This window comes from Manis javanica, chromosome 3, assembly GCF_040802235.1.
Source record: "Manis javanica isolate MJ-LG chromosome 3, MJ_LKY, whole genome shotgun sequence".
NCBI lineage: Eukaryota > Metazoa > Chordata > Mammalia > Pholidota > Manidae > Manis > Manis javanica.
Genome location: NC_133158.1, coordinates 38,670,516 through 38,687,991, shown reverse-complemented (window position 1 = coordinate 38,687,991; position 17,476 = coordinate 38,670,516). Strand labels below are relative to the sequence as shown.

The 17,476-nt window shown below is 44.9% G+C and overlaps 1 protein-coding gene and 1 long non-coding RNA gene across 11 annotated transcripts in view; one reads left to right on the top strand and one right to left on the bottom strand.

The window, feature by feature from the left end:
- The window catches only part of SLC41A3 (solute carrier family 41 member 3), a 91,655-nt gene that overhangs the window by 28,089 nt on the left and 46,090 nt on the right, over positions 1 to 17,476 (bottom strand). The gene's annotated exons all lie outside the window — the stretch shown is intronic.
- On the top strand, positions 1,849 to 8,452 carry LOC140848350 (uncharacterized). Its single transcript, XR_012129084.1, has 2 exons — positions 1,849 to 7,335; positions 7,425 to 8,452. It is a non-coding gene; the product is annotated as an uncharacterized lncRNA (long non-coding RNA).

The following is a 17,476-nucleotide window of genomic DNA, read 5'->3' as shown; positions in this document are numbered from 1 at the left end:
ACCAAGGAGAGCCACCACAGGGAGTGCAGGAGTGGACATCTGTGCCACCACCCGACTCGTACTAACCCCCGAGATGGGAGTTCAAATAGTAGAGTCAGATTTTAAAGGACCATTGCAAAAGGAAACAGTGGGACTCCTATTGGGCCAGAGTTCCACAACCAAAGCAGGACTAATAGTACACCCAGGAGTCATAGATCCAGACTATGAGGGAGTAGTAAAAATTATGCTCTCCTCCCCAAGAGGCATCACAGCCATCAACCCTGGAGACCGCATTGCTCAAATTCTTATGCTTCCCAGTAAACACGACCAATATAGCCACAAAAACATTAAGAGAGGACAATCAGGATTTGGATCGTCCGGAACCCCCCTGACTTGCCTCACATTAGAGCTAGGAAACAGGCCTATGCATATCATAAATGTTGGCAGCCGCGCTCAGAAAATAGCGCCCAATGCAGGGCAGCCGGAAGGCCCCGAACTTCCTAATGACAAATCATCCCACACCACTAAACTACATGCTAATTGCACCTTGGCATAAGGACCAATGAGACCCACCAAATGGTTATGCTAATAAGGCATATGGAGCCGCACCAACCAGGTCAGAGCATGAGAACTATATAAGCAAGCCTCTCCTTCCCCTCTGGGTCCTGCCCAACTCATTTGTTTCACAAAGAGCTGAAGAATAAAGCTTTCTGCAGAAGAATCCTGCTGTTGTTGCATGCTGTTCTTGCCGGCGAGGACAGGGCACGCGACAAGTGGTGCCGAAACCCGGGAACCAGAACATCACCGGCACAGGGAGGACCCTTCAGACATCTGGAGAGGATTCAGAACTGCAGGTCAGAAGAAAGCCCGGAGGGGTAAGTTCCGAGAGGCCCCTGCTTTTTAGGATGATGGTTGATGGTTCTCTGTAAATAAGGAGGCACCATGGGGAATGCACCGTCATTAGTCACGGCGCTGCAGACAGCTCTCAAAGAGCGAAACTTGAAGGTCTCCAGCAAAGTCTTAGGATCTTTTGTGAAGGAGATAGACCGTGTGGCCCCCTGGTTCATTTGTTCAGGTTCCCTCTCAATCCCGAGCTGGGACAAACTGGGGAAAGATCTTGATAGAGAGGAGGAGGAGGGTAGCCTGAGGGGAGGCACCAGGCCCCTCTGGAAACTGATTAGAGCTTGTCTGCAAGATGAGAGATGTGAAAAGGTAATAAAAGAAGGTCAGAGAGCATTGACAGATATCCAAGAGAGCATGTCAGAAACGGAATGGGAAACAGAGAGCGCGCGCGGCCGAAAAAAGGCCACAAAAACGAAGGTAAAGAAACCTCAGAGTGAGGGAGAAAGCCCGCCTAGGGCAAAAGCGAAAGAGCCCCGAGAAGCGAGTGACGATCGCCTCGGAGAAAATAGTAAATACCCCTGGAAAGAGTTGAGGGACCTCCAACTCTCCAATAGGGAATCTGAGGAGGAATTAACGTCCGCAGAGGAAGGGGAAGAGAATAAAACCGCAGAGTGTAGAAGTAAGGGAACCAGCAAAGTTGAAAAGCGGACCAAGGAAAAAATGAAAGCAGGGTGTCCCCCGACGCCCGTTGCCCCGCCACCTTACGTGAGTGGCGCACTCTCCTTTTGCCACCCAGATACTCTTCAGGCAATTAGACAAATGTTTCCTGTATTTGAGGATAACGGTGTACGCTCTCACCAGCCCCTGAGCCATAAACAAGTTAAAGACTTAGCGGAATCCGTCCGAGCGTATGGGGTCAGTGCCAACTATACCATAGCACAAGTTGAGAGATTAACAGAGACAGCCATGACACCCGCAGACTGGCAATATGTAACTAAGGCATGCCTTTCTAGTATGGGGCAATACATAGAATGGAAGGCATTGTGGCATGATATCAGCATGACCCAGGCACGCGCAAACGCGGCCGAAGGACAGCCTGCGTGGTCATATGATATGCTGACGGGCCAAGGACAGTGGGTAGCCAACCAGACCGCCTTCCCCTTACAGGTATACGCACAAATAAACACGTGCGCCGCCAAGGCATGGAAAGCCCTCACCAACAAAGGAGAAGTATCAGGCAATTTGACAAAAATTATTCAGGGGCTGAGCGAGCCATTTTCTGACTTTGTCGCTCGTATGATGGAGGCCGCAGGCAGAATATTTGGAGATCAGGAACAAGCAATGCCCCTAGTGGAGCAATTAGTATTTGAACAATGTACCAAGGAATGCAGACAGGCGATAACACCCTGGAAACAAAAAGGGATACATGCCTGGTTGAAAGCCTGTAGAGAAATAGGAGGGCCACTCACCAATGCAGGCCTAGCCGCGGCCATATTACAGAGCCACAAACAAGCCAGGATCACTAACAGAAGTATCAAATGCTTTCAATGCGGGAAATTAGGACATATAAAGAGAGAGTGTGGGAGCCCAGCTTCAGAACAAACAACCCAAAAGACCCCTGGGTTGTGCCCTAAGTGTAAGAAAGGCAGGCATTGGGCCAATGAGTGCCGGTCTATTAAAGATATAGAAGGGAAACCCTTAGAACTGCCAAAAAATGCCCAGAGGGGCCCCTGTCACCAGGGCCCACAAATATATGGGGCAACCAGCACGCAAGTGTCATTTGGGAACAACCAGGCCCCCCAAGGAGAGCCACTTCAGGTTCCACGGGATTGGACATCCATGCCACCACCAGAATAGTGTTGACTCCACAGATGGGAGTTCAGCCTATCCCTTCAGACTTTAAAGGCCCCCTACCACCAAATACCATTGGGTTACTCCTAGGGCGCTCTTCTGCTGCATTGAAAGGCCTGGTAGTTCATCCCGGAGTTATAGATCAAGATTATGAAGGACAAGTAAAAATCATGTGTTCGGCTCCCAGAGGAATCTATCCTATATCCCCAGGAGACCGCATAGCCCAGCTCTTAGTTTTACCTAGTCTCCACGCCAATTATCATGCTACCAACACGGAGAGGGGAGAAAGGGGCTTCGGCTCCTCTGACTGGGATTCAGCCTTCATAGTATTAGATTTAGCAGACAGACCAAAATTAACTCTTCAAATAGAGGGAAAGAGCTTTGAGGGAATCCTAGACACTGGAGCAGATAAAAGTATTATCTCTGCAACCTGGTGGCCCTCCAAGTGGCCTGTGACCCAATCCTCACATTCATTACAAGGTTTAGGATATGAGTCAAGCCCTTCAATTAGTGCCAAACCATTGAAATGGCGAGCCCCTGAAGGACAAGAGGGTACAGTCACCCCTTATGTACTCCCTCTACCGGTCAATTTATGGGGGAGGGATGTCATGAGAGACTTAGGCCTCAAACTCATTAATGAATACTCCACCCCCGCCCAAGGCATGATGATGGACATGGGATACATCCCTGGCAAGGGGCTAGGGAAACACCAACAGGGACACATAGAGCCCATCCTGCCCAAAGTAAAGAATGACCGTCACAGCCTGGGTTTTTCATAGGGGCCATTGAAGATGCCATGCCCATACCTTGGCTCACAGAGGAGGCCGTATGGGTTCCTCAGTGGCCCCTATCCTCTGAAAAATTAGAAGCAGCTCATTGCTTAGTGCAAGAGCAGCTCCAAGTGGGACACCTAGAACCCTCTGTGTCCCCATGGAACACACCCATATTTGTAATCAGGAAAAAGTCAGGATCATGGAGGTTGCTTCATGATCTGAGAGCAGTAAATGCTCAAATGAGAATGCTTGGACCCGTACAACGGGGACTGCCACTCCTCTCTGCCTTACCCAAAGAATGGAAAGTGCTCATAATAGATATTAAAGATTGTTTCTTTTCTATACCTCTAAGCTCCAAGGACAGGGAAAGATTTGCTTTTACTTTGCCAGCTATTAACCATGAACAACCCGATGCCAGATTTCAGTGGAAGGTCCTCCCTCAAGGAATGGCAAATAGCCCCACCATATGTCAACTGTACGTTCAGCGAGCGCTAGACCCAATTCGTAAGACCTATCCCACGCTAAAGATCATCCATTACATGGATGACATCCTTCTTTGCTCCCCACAACCAGCGGAAATAGAAGAAGCATATATAGATCTCACTAGATCCCTAGAAAATTGGAGACTGAATATAGCAAGCGAGAAGGTCCAAAAATCTAGTGTTAGCAAATTCCTAGGAGCAACCATTTACACAGATGTAATTTGCCCCCAAAAGCTTGAGATAAGACATAATCAATTGCGAAATTTGAATGACTTCCAAAAACTCCTAGGGGATATTAATTGGTTGCACCCATACTTAAAGATACCCACCACTGAATTGACTCCACTATTTAAAACCCTAGAAGGAGACCCACAACTAACGTCACCGCGCTCCCTCACGCCTGAGGCATTACAAGCCATTCGCAAAGTAGAACAGGCTTTGATGACAGCACAATTAAATAGAGTGCAATCGAATGAACCCTTTGAGTTGTGTGTGCTTCCCACCCCGGAGCTGCCAACAGCAGTCTTATGGCAGCACGGCCCACTGATCTGGATTCATCCCCAAGCCTCTCAGGCTAGGACAATAGAGTACTATCTGGCAGCCGTGGCCAAACTTGCTTTGAGAGGAGTAAAAACCTCCATGACACATTTCGGAGAGGCTCCAGCTAAAATTATAACCCCTTACAGCGTAGAACAGATACAAGTATTATGTGCTATGAACGATGATTGGGCCATACTTGCTTACAGTTTCTCAGGAACCTTTGATAATCATTTCCCTAAACATCCCCTCATCAACTTCACCAAAAATCATCTCCTAGTATTTCCTCGGGTCACTAGCCTAACCCTGCTGCCTCATGGAAAAACAGTTTACACGGACGGGTCTAAGACAGGCACAGGTGCCTATGTCCATGATGGCAAAGTTGTGACAAAAGGCTACACGCCTGACACTCCACAAATAGTGGAATGTCGCATAGTCTTAGAGGTCCTACAAATCTTTCCTGAACCTTTAAATATTGTGTCTGACTCCTGTTATGTAGTTAATGCAGTCAAATCTCTAGAAGTGGCCGGGCTAATCAAAGCGTCCAGCCCAGTAGCCACTTTGTTCAAACAGATACAATCAGCACTACTTCATAGACAATCTCCTTTGTATATAACTCATATCAGAGCACATTCAGGCCTTCCCGGGCCTATGACTCAAGGAAACCACCTGGCAGACCTCGCAACCAGAAATATAGCTTTTCCCCTGCTAGACCCTATCACCACAGCTTCAAAATTCCATACACAATTTCATGTCACTGCCGAAACACTGCGCAAGCGGTTTAGCATAACCAGGGCCGAAGCTAGGAACATTGTCCTTAGCTGCCAACATTGCTGCAGCTTCCTTCCCACACCTCATGTTGGGATCAACCCCAGAGGTATTAGGCCTTTACAAGTTTGGCAAATGGATGTGACGCATATTTCGTCTTTTGGGAAACTGAAATATGTACATGTATCCGTGGATACTTGTTCAGGAGTCATCTTTGCCTCCCCATTGTCAGGAGAGAAAGCTTCCCATGTCATCCAGCACTGCCTTGAAGCTTGGAGCGCATGGGGGTTACCACAGATTCTGAAAACAGACAATGGCCCAGCCTATACCTCTACAAAATTTGCTCAATTTTGTCATCACATGGGGATAAAACATATCACTGGCCTTCCCTACAACCCACAGGGTCAAGGGATTGTGGAACGCGCGAACCGCACGCTCAAATCCTATTTACTTAAACAAAAAGGGGGAATTGAAGATATACCCCCCACACCAAAAACTGCCATAGCCCTAGCACTTTTCACTATAAATTTTTTGAATCTGGATGCTCAAGGCCATACAGCAGCGGATCGCCATAATCAGTGGCCAAAAGACCCACAAGAACTAGTAAAATGGAAGGACGTGTTATCTAACCAATGGAAGGGCCCAGATCCAATCATAATCAGATCCAGGGGAGCTGTGTGTGTTTTCCCCCAGGGTGAAGAAAATCCCTTCTGGATCCCGGAGCGCCTAACGAGGAAAGTCCTAAACAAAGGAGATGACTTCGCTATACCTCCTGACCCTGCTCCTGACACTGGAGACCCCGACTCAGGGAGTATTGAGATGGGGAATCCTGTCTGCCTTTCCTAAGCCTATGCCTGTCCGTTTCAATGCAGCCGTTTTTCCGCGCTTTTTCACTACCAATGCTAGTATGAACTTGCCCTACTTAGTTAAAGACACCCTAGTAGCTCCCCTGGGAGAAAACCGATCCTTCGTAACTAATGGCTCATTATGCTTCACCACTCAGAATCTAGCTGGCTGTATCTCCCTGAAACGGAGGAAATACGGATGGTTCAGTGACATAATTCTAGAGGCCAGTAGCCTCCCCGTTATGTCAGCTAAATTTGAAGGGCCTAATAAGGAAGGGAGCCCGCCCTATAAGAACATGACTATCCACCAGATGGTTCTCTGGATCAATGGCACATTTGTACACTCTCCCAGGAACAATTCCACCGACAGGCCTCGTCAACCCAAATATGCCTCCCATTGTGTGGGCGACTATGAGGGAGAGCTGTGGCCCTGGACTGACTGTCAGTCAACTGTAGTAACGTGGGCAACTGAGAGGCAGGAGTTTACCATCTCCCCAGATATGGAGGGACGGCCAGCCAATGAGGCTTGGTGGCCAGTAAAGGTGCTCGAAGGCGAGTTTCGTCAGCAGCTGAGCATGAACCCCTTCCATAAATGGATGCTGTGTGGAGTCAATGGCTCGTGTACCGACCTCTCCCCCTTTTCCGCCCTCCAGGGTGGGGGAATCAGTGTAAAAAATATCACCTTTTGGTGCGAGAATAACCACATGCGCGCACACTGGAACATGATCATGACCCATAACAACGAGAACTACACGTGTTCAGCAAAATCAGGTCCAGAGTCACCTAATTCCCTTTTTCCACCTTCTCCAGTATGCGTATACCCCCCATTTCTGTTTATCTTATCCAATAGTAGCTTTGACTCCTGCTCCAATGAAACCTGCTTTCTGTCTCAGTGTTGGGATGCGCGTAACTTTACCAATGCTTTGGTAGTCCGCATCCCCCGTTGGGTCCCTGTTCCTGTAGACGCCCCTAACACCATGACTCTGTTTCGAGAAAGGCGCGATTTCGGTGTTACAGCCGCCATAGTGCTCCTGATCTCCGCGACCGCGGTCGCAGCCACCGCCGCTGGTATAGCTTTAGACACCTCCATCAAATCGGCTACAGAGCTCAATAACCTTGCAGCCTCAGTAGCTTCTGCCCTGGACCAACAGTCCACACTTGATGGCAAACTGAAAGGAGGAATAATGATCCTCAATCAACGCATAGATCTCGTGGAGGAACAAATAGAGGTGCTCTGGCAAATGGCCCAATTGGGATGTGAGCGGAAATATCGTGCCCTCTGCATCACTAGCATTCAATATAAAAATTTTACACAGGCAGCTAATCTGTCACGAGACCTGTCCCAGTATCTTTCAGGAAACTGGTCCCAAGACTTCGATGGGACACTAGAAGAGCTGCGGCAAGAAATTATCCACATCAACTCCACCCGTCTAGATATCTCCGTAGCAGAAGGACTCTCTTCCTAGTTCCTCAGAGCTCTCTCCCACGTCAAGGAGTGGGCCGGCATGGCTGAGATGGGCGTGTTCCTGCTTGGAGGTCTCATGCTCTTACTCTGGTTGTTATGCAGACTCCGCAACCAACATAAGCAGGACAAGGTGATCCTTGCTCAAGCCCTAATGGCGATAGACGTTGGCGCCTCTCCCCAAGTGTGGCTCAACATGCTTAAGAAGGAAGCTCGGCTTTAGCTTGAGGTAGCTCTTGCACCCTGAGCCCATGTGGCACTGCACCAGGCCCGAGTACCTCAATGCTTAATCACAGCTTTCTTTAAGAAGCTCATGGTGCAAGAGGGTTGAGAAAAAGGGTCCAAACCCTTTGTACCAAGCGGTCCCAACGCCAGCCAGAGGATGCGAGGCAAAGCACTGCAAGAGGTCTTGGACCCCTCTGAGAGGCATGCCTGACTGCATAGGGGTAGATGCCCAGAACCCCTCTCCAAAAAGGGGGCATCAGGAAGTATGATGGAGGTCAGGCCTCTGTCTCCGCCTCTGCTGGCAAGTTCCGCCTTGAGCTTCTGTTAGACAAAAAAGGGGGAGATGTTGGCAGCCGCGCTCAGAAAATAGCGCCCAATGCAGGGCAGCCGGAAGGCCCCAAACTTCCTAATGACAAATCATCCCACACCACTAAACTACATGCTAATTGCGCCTTGGCATAAGGACCAATGAGACCCACCAAATGGTTATGCTAATAAGGCATATGGAGCCGCACCAACCAGGTCAGAGCATGAGAACTATATAAGCAAGCCTCTCCTTCCCCTCTGGGTCCTGCCCAACTCATTTGTTTCACAAAGAGCTGAAGAATAAAGCTTTCTGCAGAAGAATCCTGCTGTTGTTGCATGCTGTTCTTGCCGGCGAGGACAGGGCACGCGACACATAAAGATTAGAGATACGAACTTCTCAGGACTATTAGATACAGGAGCAGATCGCAGCATAATAAAAGAGGATGAGTGGCCAAAAGATTGGCCCTTGAACCGAGCGGCACAGACATTAAGAGGGCTCGGTATAGCCCAAGCCCCATTATGTAGTGCTGCCACACTCCCCTGGAAAGACTTAGAAGGACATGAGGGAGTAATTCAACCTTATGTGCTGAAAATACCCATGTCACTCTGGGGAAGAGACATACTGTCCCAAATGAACCTCAAACTAACAACAGAGACTTTTTACAGTGAACAATCTAACTCCATTATGAGGAAGCAAGGCTATACAGGGACTGGAGGCCTTGGAAAAAACCTTACTGGTAGAGAGACACCAATCCCATTATCAGGGGTGACACCCAATAAGTTTGGAGGTCCGGGACTGGGTTTTTCCTCGGGGCCATTGAGGAAAGACAACAAGTAAAGATACAATGGCGATCGGAGGATCCCGTGTGGGTTCCTCAGTGGCCCCTTACCAAAGAAAAGGAAGCAGCCCACACATTAATACAAGAGCAAGTTGCCGCAGGGCACCTTCAAAACTCTACCTCCCCATGGAATACACCCATATTTGTAATAAAAAAGAAATCAGGAAAATGGAGATTGCTGCATGATCTGAGAGCTGTAAATAAACAGATGATGCTCATAAGGTCTATACAACTAGGTCTACCCCTGCCTATGGCCCTGCCAAAAGATTGGAAAACGATTGTAGTAGATATCAAAGATTGCTTTTTTTCCATCCCCCTTCACCCTGAAGATTGTAAAAAATTTGCCTTTACTGTGCCTGCCATCAATCATGATCGCCCAGATGAGCGGTATGAGTGGAGAGTATTGCCACAGGGCATGGCAAATAGCCCCACCATGTGTCAGTTGTATGTGAACGGGGCCCTGTCAGTAATCAGAAAAAGGTTCCCTGAAGTAATTATTTACCACTATATGGATGATATTCTCTTATGTCATGAAAAGAATAAGGAAGTAGAACAAGCCCTCTGCTTCTTGCAGGCACACTTTAAAGAATGGGGCCTAGAGATAGCACCAGAGAAAATACAAAAAACCTGCTCAAAAGATTACCTAGGAATGAAATTAGAAGACTCCATTGCTAGACCATTGAAAATAACCATAAGAACAGATCATTTAAAAACCCTAAATGACTTTCAAAAACTGCTTGGAGACATAAATTGGGTACGACCATACCTAAAGCTCACTGATGAAGACCTCAACCCATTATATGAGACACTGAAGGGTGACTGACTTAACATCTCCACGCTCTCTCAGTAAGTAAGCCAAGGAGGCTTTAGACCTTGTCCAATCCCGCTTGCAACTTGCCCAAGTAGACAGAATAGACTATCATAAACCGCTAACATTCATAGTACTTCCCAGTAATCATAGCCCAACAGGAGTACTCTGGCAGGAAGGACCCATACTTTGGGTGTACCTAGCCCACTCTCCGGGAAAAACATTAAGTTGGTATCCTCAAAGCATAGCAGATTTAATTCTCAAGGGAATCAAAACGGCCATAAGGACATTCAGGATTCCCCCAAACATCATCATTACACCTTACACTGCTAGCCAGATTGAGTGCCTTACTGCATGCTGCGATACATGGGCCATTGCCTACACCATATCCAATGCTTCTTTTGACAACCATTACCCAAAACATCCTTGGTTACAATTCTGCCTATCTAATCCCATTATTTTCCCTAAAAACACAAGATGGAAGCCCATACCCAAGGTAAAAGTAATATTCACTGATGGGTCGAAGAGTGGCACCGGGACCGTTGTCACTGAGGACCAATCGTGGACATTCAAATTCCCAACCACCTCAGCCCAACAGACAGAATTGTTGGCCGTAGTACAGACATTCAAACTCTTCCCACGTGAACCTTTCAACCTTTTATCAGATAGCCAATACGTAGTGAATGCTGTCTCTATCATAGAAAATGCAGGTTATATTAGCCAGTCTTCCCCCATTGCCAACATTCTTAGAAGTCTACAACAAATAATATGGGATCGATCAGAATCTTTCTTTATTGGACACATAAGAGCTCACACCTCACTCCCAGGACCCCTTACCGAGGGAAACAGGCAAGCAGACGTCCTCACCCGTGAATCTAACATCTTGACTATAACTGACCCTCTAGAACAAGCTACTCAATTTCACAAACAATTCCATGTCAACGCAAATACTCTTCGCTTGAAATATCACATCACTAGAGACCAAGCAAGAGCCATAGTAGTCAGTTGCAAATGGTGTGTAACACTTTTACCCCCCGTCACAGAAGGAGTTAATCCAAAGAGATTACTCCCCAACCACATTTGGCAAATGGATGTCACTCATATCCCAGAATTTGGAAAGATGAAATATGTCCATGTGTCTGGAGACACCTGTTCAGGCATCATTTTTGCCTCTTGCCATACAGGAGAAAAATCTAGAGATGTCATCTCTCACTGCCTCCAGGCATTCTCAGCCTGGGGAAAACCCAAACAATTAAAACCTGACAATGGGCCAGCATATACATCCAAACCATTCCTCAACTTCTTAAAAATACTGAATATCACCCACACCACAGGAATCCCCTACAACCCTCAAGGACAGGGTATGGTGTAACCCACACACCTCACCCTCAAGAATGCATTATATAAACAAAAAGGGGGAATAGGGGAAGACTTCAGATCTGCAAAAGACAAACTAAATCTTATTTTATTCATAAAAAATTTCTTAATATTGGACAAAAACGGCCGCAATGCCGCCAAACGCCATACACAGCAGAATCAGCTAAAAGATTTACCAAAAATCCTATGGAAAGATGTATTAGAAGGGAAATGGAAAGGCCCAGATCCAGTACTAATCTGGACCCGAGGCTCTGTTTTTGTTTTTCCACAGGACCAGAAAAACCCCATCTTGGTACCTGAACGGCTGACATGCAAGCTCGAGAGCCATGAAGTCAGAGAATGGAGCCGAGCTAATCATGATCCTGGCGGGAATCACATCACAAACCATGGCGGAGACGAGGAATTATGGGGAATGTTACCAACGCGAGCACCACGGATGGAAAACTCCAGTGTGACTAGAGCGAATGCAAACATCCCGGTACCGGAGAGACTTTGGAGTTTCAGCAGCCATCGCTCAGCTTGAGTGGCCGCCGCAGCAGCAGCAACAGCAGCCCTGACCATCTCTATCCCAACTGCTGAGACATTGAATAGCCTGTCAAAAGACACTGCCTCAGCCCTGACTCAGCAGAACCTCATTAACACACACCTAAAGAATGGCATAGTCCTGGTGAACCAACGAGTGGACTTGTTGCAAGACCTGGCACCTCGGGTGCATCCATTCTTATACTGGACTCTGTGTTTCTAGCATCCCTTTTAACAACCTTTCCCAAGCAGCTAACCTGTCTAGACAATTAGGACAACTATTAACCAAAAATTGGACTAGTGAGCTTGAAGAACTTACTGCACAGTTAAGGCTAGGAATAATGAATGTTAGTGCCAATGTAGTGCAAACTATAACCATCGCAGAATTAGCTAATACAGCCTTTAGTCTAATGAAAGCTTGGTCTGGAACAGCAACCTTAGGAATACTAATGGTTTTGGGACTATTCCTGCTTGGCAAAACGATATGCTCAATACACCTCAGACAACAGCATGATAAAAAGATATTACTTCAGGCCATGGTCGCCATAGAAGAGGGCGCCTCCCCCAGAATATGGCTGGAGATGCTGGATCCGTAGCCAGTGACGGGTAAGATCAAGGGCTAGGCATATCAACCTAAGACAGGGAACAGACCATAAGATGTCTGACTCCCAATGACAGGTAAGAATGCACTAGGACCCTTGACAACCTAAGACAGGCAGGATCCCCCTAAGCCCCATTTCTTTGTTAATAAAGAAAAAAGGGGGAGATGTGGAGGTCTGAACCGTGGCCAAGGTTGGACCCCAGCCCTTCTAAGATGGCGCTCACATCCGGCAGTGGAACATCCCACGCATCCACCCTGCCAAGTAGGAAAATCCCCCTCCCAGACCATATAAGTAGTTCCGCGCTCGTGCTAAGCTCGTGCTCTCCGGTTAGTATAGCACATGTTACCTATCAGCTTAAAGGTCACGCGTGATCTCTCACCCAATAGGCTTAGCTACCCTACATAAGTGATGTACTGAAGAATAAAGAGAGAGCTCTCCCCCACCATTAGCTTGGCATGTACTGAAGACTCAAGAATAAAGATTGGAGAACGAACCAGGTCTGTGTCTTTATCACTGTCGCCACCGACCAGAGCCCTGGGCGGGATGCGACCCGATAGAAAGACTCATTAAAAATTATCCTCAGTAAGATTGTCAGGTTTCTCATTAGAAACCTTGCAGACCAGAAGGTAGTAGGATAGCATATTTAAAGTGCTGGAAGTAAAAAAAAAAATTTAACCAAGAATTCTCTATAGAGCAGGACCATCCTGCAAGGAAATGGAGAAATTAAGACATGCCAGGTCAACAAAAACTGAGGGAGTTCAATACCACTAGATCTGCCCTACAAGAACTGTTGAGAAGAGTCCTTCAACATGAAATGATAGGACGTTAAGCAAGAACTCAAAGCTATATATAAAAATATGCTATCCAATGCAAATTAAAACCAAAATGAGATATTACCTCACACCAGTAAGGATGGCCAACACAGAAAAGACTAGGAACAACAAATGCTGGCAAGGATGCAGAGAAAGGGGAACCCTCCTACACTGCTGGTAGGAATGTAAGCTAGTTCAACCATTGTGGAAAGCAGTATGGAGGTGCCTCAAAAAACTAAAAATAGAAATACTATTTGATCCAGGAATTCCACTCCTAGGAATTTACCGTAAGAATGCAGCAGCCCAGTTTGAGAAAGACATATGCACCCCTATGTTTATTGCAGCACTATTTACAATAGCCAATAAATGGAAGCAACCTAAGTGTCCATCAGTAGATGAATGGATAAAGAAGATGTGGTACATATACACAATGGAATATTATTCATCCATAAGAAGAAAATAAATCCTACCATTTGCAACAACATGGATGGAGCTGGAGAGTATTATGCTCAGTGAAATAAGCCAGGTGGAGAAAGACAAGTACCAAATGATTTCACTCATCTGTGGAGTATAAGAACAAAGCAAAAACTGAAGGAACAAAACAGCAGCAGACTCATAGAACCCAAGAATGGACTAACAGTTGCCAAAGGGAAAAGGACTAGGGGCAGTGGGTGGGAAAGAAGGGAGAAGAGGAGTAAGGGGCATTAGAATTAGCACCCACAATGTGGTGGGGGGTGCATGGGGAAGGCAGTATAGCACAGAGAAGACAAGTAGTGACTCTATAGCATCTTACTACTCTGATGGACAGTGACTGTAATGGGGTATGTGGTTGGGACTTGATAATGGGGGGAATCTAGTAAATACAATGTTGCTCATGTGATTATATATTAATGATACCAAAATAAAATTTTAAAAAATGTTATCCAGTAAAGGTAAATATTTGGACAAATATAAAAACCTGTATTATTTTAATTTTGTTTGTAACTTCATTTTTTATTCTTTTATATGATTTAAAAGATAAAAACATATAAAAAATAGACCTATGTTAATGGGTTATCAAATAAAAAGATGTATTTTGTGACATCAATAATGCAAAATCGTCAGGCAGAGCTATAATGAAGTAGTGATTTTGTGTGCAACTGAAGTTAAGTTAGTATTAGTTTAAAATACACTGTTATATGTAATCCCATGATGTTATATATAACCACAAAGAAAATATCTGTGGAATATAAACAAGAAGAAATGAGATGAAAATCAAAACATATCAACTACAAAAAATCAACTAATCACAAAGGAAGGCATTAAAGAAGGAAGGAAAGGGTAACAAAGCTACAAGACAAACAGAAAACAAATAACAAATGCCAATAGTAAGTCCTTCCCTATCAGTAATTACTTAAATTAAATGGGTTAAACTCTCCAATCAAAAGACAGATTGGCAGAATGGATTTAAAAGTATAGGATCCAACTGCATGCTGTCTACAAGGGACTCAGTTTAGACTAAAGGACACACATAGGTCAAAGGTGAAAGAATGGGAAAATATATTCCAAAAAGAGCAACCAAAGAAGAGCAGAAGTGTCTCTGTTAACATCAAACAAAATAAACTTTACATTTAAAATGGTATAGGAGACAAGGAAGGGCATTATATAATGATAAAAGGTTCCTATCATCCAGAAAATATAACAATTATAACATATATGCACCAAACATCAGAACTCTTAAAATATGAGGCAAACATTGATAGAATTGAAGGGAGAAATAGAGACAGATCTAGTATAATTGAAGGCTTCAAAGTCCCACTGTCAACAATGGATACAACTAGATAGATCAACAGAGAAATAGATGCTATGAATAACAATATAGACTAATTGGACTTAACAGACCTATGCAGAACACTCCTCTCAACAATAGCAGAATATATATTTTTCTGTTCCCATGGGACATTCTCCAGGATAGACCATATATTAGACCACAAAACATGTCTTAATAAATTTGGCAGGATAGAAATCATACAAAATATCTTTTCTAATCACATTAGAAACTTGAAGTCAATAGCCAGACAACTGGAAAATCCACAAACATGTGGATATTAAATAAAACACTCTGAAACAACCAGGGAATCAAAGAAGAAATCACAAGGGAAAATCAAAAGTTCATATAAATTAAAATGGAAACACAACAATCCAAAACTTAAGAGATACAAAGAAAACACTACTAAAAGGGAAATTTATAGCTGTAAGTACTCACATTAAAAAAGAAGGATCTTAAATCAACCACCAAAAACAACTTAAACTTGCAAGAGAAAAACAAAGTAAACCTAATGCTAGTAGAAGGGAGAAAATAAAAAAGGTTAGATAAGAGATAAAAAACAGAAAAACAAAGGAGAAACTAAGAGCTTGTCCTTTGAAAAGATCAACAAAATTCACAAACTTTTAGCCAGAATAAGAAAAAAAAGAGAGACTCAAAATCAGAAATGAATTTTAAAATAGACATTACTACTAATCCCTATCAAAATCCCAATGGTGTTTTTTGTGAAGTAGAAAAATCCATTCTAAAATGCACATGAAATCTCACAGACCCATAAGTGGCCAAACAATCTCAAAAGGGAAGGACAAAGTTGGAAGGTTCATGCTCCCTGATTTTAAAGCTTAATCCACAAGGCTACACAAGTCAAAACAGTGTAGTACTGGCATAAAGACAGACATATAGGCCAGTGGAATAAAATAGAAAGCCTAGAAATAAGCTTTCATATGTATGGTCAAATGATATTCAACAAGGGTGCCATAAGGGAATGGGACAGTCTTTTTGACAAATCATGCTGGGAAAACTGGACATCCATGTGCCAAAGAATGAAGTGGAACACTTATTTTCCCTCACCCCCAAAACTGAACTCGAAATGGATCAAATATATAAACATAAGAGCTAAAACTATGGAAGTCTTAGAAAAAAAATAGGAGAAAATCTTTCTGACATTAAATTTGGCTGATTTCTTGTATATGACACCAAAAGCACAGACAATGAAAGTAAAAATAGGTAAATTGGACTACATTAAACTTAAGGACTTTTATACATCAAAGAATAAAATTAACAGACTGTAAAGGTAAGCTATGGAATGAGAGAAAATATCTGCTAATGATATGCCTGGTAAAGGATTAATATCCAGAACATATAAAGAACATTTCAGCCACAAAACCCAAACAACCCAATTAAAAAACAGGCAAAGGGATTGAACAGATATTTCTCCAAAGCAGAAAGGACACAGCACATGAAAAGATGTTTGACATCACTAATGATTAGGGAAATGCAAATTAAAACTACAACATACCACCTTACACCCATTAGGAAGGTTACTATCAGAGAAACAAAAAATAACAAGTGCTGGAGAGGATTGGGGGATTTGGAACCCTTCTGCACCACTGATGGGGTAAAATGGTGAACGCACTATGGAAATCAATATGGTGTTTCCTCAAAAAAATTAAAAATAGAATTACCATAGGACCCAGAAATTGCACTTCTGGATATATACCTGAAGGAATTGAAAGCAGGGATATGAAGAGATAGTTAACACATCCATGTTCAGGGTAGCATTATTTACAATAGCCAAAAGGTAGAAATAACTCAACTGTCCATTAATAAATGATGGAGAAACAACGTGTGGTATATAGATACATTCAGTGTTTAAAAAAAAGAAAATCCTGAGGAGGCGGAGCCAGGATGGCGGTGTGAGTAGAGCAGTGGAAATTTCCTCCCAAAAACACATAGAGCTATGAAAATATAACAAAGCAAAATCTTCCTAAAATAAAGACCACGGGACACAGGACAACATCCAGACCACATCCACACCTGCAAGAACCCAGCGTCTTGCGAAGGGGGTAAGATACAAGCCCCGGCCCGGCGGGACCCGAGTGCCCCTCCCCCCGGCTCCTGGCGGGTGGAAAGAAACTGGGCCGGTTTTTTTTTTTTTTTGGCGAGTGCTTTTTGGAAGCCTTAAAGAGACAGGGACCCCCTTGCTAGGAGGGCAGGGTGGAGGGACCAGTGAGCAGGTGCCTGGGACCGGCACCTGAGGACAAAGAATATCATGCATTTTTCCCTATGGGACCGGTGGGCGGGTGCCTGAGAACGGCGCCTGAGGACGGAGGAAATCGCGCATTTCCCCCCCCCCCTTTTTTTTCTTCTCTTTTTGGCAAGTGCTTTTTGGAAGCCTTAAAGGGACAGGGACCCTGTTGCTAGGGAGGCAAGGCGGCGGGACTGGTGAGCGGGTGCCCGGGACCAGCGCCTGAGGACAAAGAATATCACGCATTTTTCCCTGCGGGATCAGTGGGCGGGTGCTTTTTGGAAGCCTTGAAGGGACAGGGACCCTGGGGCTAGGGAGGCAGGGCAGCAAGACCAGTGAGCGGGTGCCTGGGACCAGCACCTAAGGAATAAAAAAAAAAATCGCATGTTTTTT